The following is a 5,106-nucleotide window of genomic DNA, read 5'->3' as shown; positions in this document are numbered from 1 at the left end:
CAAGTGGATCGGCTCTGTTAATGACTCACGAATATATATTGTGAGTCTACCCTAAGCAGTGGTAAGTAAATGTATGCATTACACACTTGGGCACTTCAATGCAGCACTAAACCAATGTAAACTTTTTTTACAGCTGCTTTTAAAGCAGTTGACTGCTTTCTACTGGGGGATAGGGGCAACCCATGCCAGCCTACACTGGTAACCCCTTACCCAGAGCCTGAACAAGCACCACAGCATTGATTCAGTGTGGCACATAGTAAAACTAGAGGCAGTGCCAGTGCCTACGTCACCTCAGGGTCACCCCTGAGAGGGCCTGCGGCATCAATGTGGCATGTGTAGTTCTCCATAATATTGCCATTTTTAAAGGGGAACAACAGCCTGCCCTACACATACATGACCCAGGGGAAGACCCCATCCACACTGCAGATTTCCAGGATAGAAGCGTGGTCCAAGACCGTATAAGCAACTATTCATTCTCTGATTAATTCAGCCACCACCACAAAAAAGAAAATTAAAGAAAAAATAGGTCACAACAATTTATTTGGTCTTTATTCCCTACAAATTAAAAAGCAACTGTTAAAATTCTATATTCTTTCCAAACTTTTATATAATCCACTAATCACAATACACACCTTAACTGTAGCTTGTGTTTCAGAATCTCGATTTTAGGACCTGTCGATTGTTTTTTTCTATTTGTTTAAGCAGATGCATTCTATATAACTTCTTTACTGGTAACTGAAAATACAGTAGATTAGGGTTACATTATGTTGTACATGACTTCCATTTAATTAAACTCTGGCGTTTACGGTACATCACTGAACTGTGCTCTCTGGATCAGCAGAAATGGTGTCCTCATCCCCTACATCCTGAGAAGATGAGCATTTGGTTTAGCACACTTTATAATATTACGTACCCAACTCAATACACCAGAAATTAGGACACTTACAACTGCCTGGGTTTCTGTTAAGACAGGAGGATCCGCAAAAGGCAGACATTGCCATCAGAATCTTTTGAGACCAATCCAAAAATGAAAGAAAATAAGTACATTTTATATATGTGTGTGTGTGTGTGTGTATGGGTGTGGGTGTGTGCAGCCCTCTTACATTTGTGTCCTGGGGAGTGACTGGCTCTGATGAACACCCTACAGGAATTCCCTCAGCCACTGGCCTTCCAGAGTTCAGACTCAGGGCCATCTCCTCAGCATTTGTGAGTGGTGGTGGCGCAGGGCCTCCCCCAGTCTGGCGAGCGTCTGCCTTCTTTCTGTTGGCTGAAGAGACATCAAATGAAAAAGAGCACTGTATGAAAACGGCATTAGACATTTATTGCCATTTACATAAGTGTCATTTGTAAAATAAAAAAATACCTACATCCATGACATGCTCAAACCTTACCTGATTGAATTATGTTACAATTAGATTCAATACCATAGTTTTTCACTACTGGCTCTCAACCCCCCTCCTGCAGGAGGCTTCCCCTCCTGCTTCCCCACCTGCGGCCCCACCAGCACAAAGAAATGTCACCACAAATGTGAGTGTCGCATGTTATTGTTTTAGGGGGCCAGGACACATAGCCAGAGTCTATCATGCAGAGCTATGTGGTACAGCCAGAGGATGGCAGAAACGGACAATATATACTGTGTATATTGTGTTATTGATAAACCTCTCTTGACCAAATGAGGCGAAATATTTTGAGAAAAAATATTAATTCATAAATTACACTTCTCTGACGTGTCAATGATTTATTAATGAATTTCATGTCATAATATTGCAGATACTTCTTGTATGTTTTCTGTCTATATTATGAGCCATTGCTTCAAGTTGTGGGAATAGGCATAGAGACAACTTCTGGCCCACAAGGTGGCATCATAGTCTCATTTTTGTGATTAACTTCCCCACCTGTTTCTTCTGTGTCCTGATCGACCTGCTTCACCTGCTTGCATTTAATTGAATTCAGCAGACACAATACAGCAAATTACGGCAAACTGCTTCTCTTTCTCTTGTCTTGCAATTTTTGAATTTTCTATGATGTTTCACATCATAAAGGTTTATGAAAAAGCGAGAGCAATTACACATTTTCTGTATTAATTGTGGAATTGACATTTACAGCTGCTAAAACTGAAATCACAACCTGTCAGAATGTATTAAAAAATAAAACATTGAATGTATGCTTACATTTAACGTTTTTGCATTTTATATTAGCCAAATGGTTATTATTATCTCTCAGTACTTGCACTATCTTTTGTGCACTGTGTGCTGTGTATCACAATGACAATCACTTCACTTTCACTTCACTTAAAATCAGCCTCTGCAGTGCCCTGCACCTTCACACAGCCTATTAAGAACTTGCTGGGGCTCACATCCTGGTCAATTCTTCAGGTAAACTGCGATTGTCAGCCTGTTAGCCCATGTGTTTCATCAAATCTCTTTTGAGATTTGGGGTCCTCAGTCCTTCTCTCATGATAGCGAAATATAGCAGAATACTAGAAGACCTAGTTGACATCAACAGTGATTTTGCAATGATTTAGAAATCGCACAAAAATCTCTTATTCAGCAAGTACAGCCTGATTATTCCATGTTAAAAAACGTCAAACAGGAACCAGAAGATGGCAGTAAAAGGCAGTGCTTGAAGTGGGAAAGCAGTATGACCATTCTTCATTTTTAAGGATTTTAAATTTTAAATGGAAAATTGTATCTTCACCACAATGAAGTTATGCACTTTTAAAATATGGGGGAAAAGCCTCAAGTCAGAGACCTCAGAGTTCTCTCCTGGCCTTCTGTCTGTACATGACAATTTAGTTTTCTATGTATTTAAAGCTTGCTAAGGATGCGCCAGAAGATGTTTGTAATTTTTTCACATTTATTACATGCAGAGTGCAAACATGACACCAGGCAGGAGCCTGGACCTCAAAAATGAATGGGGCCACCAAGCACAATTTATAACGCCCCATTCTTATTTGTGTTTCTCTGCGGCTGCTGCAGCAGCACGCAGTCTGCGGGGACCCTGCATGCCACCTGTTGCCGTGGCAGAACCATGATACTAAAATTGGGATATGCATAAATGATTTCCAGACTTGTTAGTTTTCCAAATCTATATGCTTGCCGAACATGAATGCCATGTTTTACAATTACAAAAAACTCCCTATGTTCTGTCTTTGGTGCTTTTGGTATATTTAATCTTTTGTCTAATAACTATGCCATGGCGTGTGAAGAAGGTGCAAATGCCTGACAAAGAAAATTGTGATTTAAGTGCGAATAAACTGAAAACAAAGAAAGCAAACGAACACTGAAACAGAAAAGCATCATGGACAGTGAGACATCAAAAATGCAGGACAAAAGTGTGAAGGAGAAAACCAACATATAAAGAGTTCCATCGAGCAGCAAGTTGGGGTGATTAAAACCTGGCGAGTCCAAGGCTGCTGTAGCAACCCTTGGATCCCAAAAGTGATCCCTTAAAGTTTTCTTTGCTTTATTCAAAATTCATGAAAAAAGCAGGAATTCTTCACACACATACTTTTGCTCTCATCTCTTGCACAACCTTCAGGAGTACAGGAATGGCTTCAAATCCTGTAAACAAGATCTTTGTGTACGAGAATCTTAACTTTACAGGCCTAAGCCGGTCTATCGGGGTGAATACATCTTCTATGAGGAGGGTGAATATCCAACAGTGGAGTGGCATGATGCCATTTCTTCAATGGAAAAAGTGAAAGAGAATCTGACAAATCCTCAGATAATGTTGTATGAACATCCACACTATGGGGGTAAGAGTATTACCCTCAACTGCGAGACCAACATATGTTTTGGCAGTTTCAATGATATGATTTCTTCCTGCCGAGTGGACAGAGGAGCATGTGTCCTCTATGAGCATTTAAACAGAGGTGGAGGTTCAATTGTGGCCAGAGTTGGACAACTACGTCCCAAGTGTCTTGGGTTCGTCCCATTAAACCTGGGAGACCAAAGATAAGAGCAGAGCTCCTCTGGGACAAAAAGGAGGAAAACACCAAATCAGTCGTCATTGACTCCATCTGTTGTTTGAATTGTGGAAAACGTGAGCAGACCTTCTCCTCTAAGCTCAGTTGGGAGTATGAAGGTTCTGTTACTGAGAGCTTCAACTTCAGCAATGCTACACAGATAAGTGTGGGAATGTCATTTGGGTTTGATATTGGTTTAGTGAAGTAAGAAGTCAATGTGTCTGTGAGTAACACTTTCACTGTGGAGAAGGGGAGCAGCAACACCAAGACGGAAAAGAAGGGTGTGAAGATCTCCCTACCAGCCACCATCCGTCCACACACCAAGCTCACTGTGAATGTTGTGAGAAAAGAGGTGGATGTGAAGCTTCCAGTCAAGATAACGATCCAGTCAGGCTACAGCTCTTCGACTGAATACGGGGAATACAGGTGCCAGGCTGGTAACTCGATCTTGGCTGAATACCAAGAAGAGGACATTTAAGATGGCAGGAGGAGTCAAGAAAATAAAGCATTATAACTATATCATATACACTGCAAACTTAATACTGTCACATGATTTCGTCATGTGACCGGGAGTAACACGGAAACGAGGTAACGTGACTCCTATATATTAGGCTGGAGAGCAGCTGCAAATTGCTCAGTCATTGAATGACGCACGCCATTCGACTCGGCTCCGAAAACCCGCTCCCAGTAAGACCGTACCTGTCCTCTCTGTTCTCCTGACCCTCGAACTCCTTCCTGTCGCCCTGTCCTGCCCTGTATCGTGTCTTAATACGCGAACGACAACATCAGTGTGGTGTTGCGGCTTGCGCCGTCCCCGTTCGCAGATTAACGTGGAGGAACTTACCTGCCTCCCTGCGTCCCACCGCACTGAGGTCTCTCGTTTCCTCCTACACGTCTCTCTCGTTCTGGTCCCGGTTCGCGTTACAGAATGACAGAGCCCCAACTACGCGCTTCACAACTCGCTGCTTTATGCGATCGAATAGCGCGGCAGGAGAATCTTTTTGGAAGTCTGTCGCAGGAGGTTCGCTTCCTGCGGCAGCGCGTTCATGAGATGACTGCCGCGCACCGAGACCATGAAGCGGCGAGTGCGGCGCAGAGCCCTCGCCCCCCCGCGGTTCCCGAACCCAGTTTGCCGCTCC

The 5,106-nt window shown here is 42.9% G+C and overlaps 1 long non-coding RNA gene across 1 annotated transcript; it reads right to left on the bottom strand.

The window, feature by feature from the left end:
* Positions 1-677: 677 nt before the first annotated feature.
* LOC114774371 (uncharacterized) lies at positions 678-4,867 on the bottom strand. Its single transcript, XR_003744798.1, has 4 exons — positions 4,812-4,867; positions 1,104-1,267; positions 947-1,007; positions 678-866 (listed from the first exon to the last, which is right to left on the bottom strand). It is a non-coding gene; the product is annotated as an uncharacterized LOC114774371 (long non-coding RNA).
* Between the last annotated feature and the right edge of the window lie 239 nt (positions 4,868-5,106).

This window comes from Denticeps clupeoides, unplaced genomic scaffold (assembly GCF_900700375.1).
Source record: "Denticeps clupeoides unplaced genomic scaffold, fDenClu1.1, whole genome shotgun sequence".
Lineage (NCBI taxonomy): Eukaryota > Metazoa > Chordata > Actinopteri > Clupeiformes > Denticipitidae > Denticeps > Denticeps clupeoides.
This window is presented reverse-complemented; position numbering and strand designations above follow the sequence as displayed.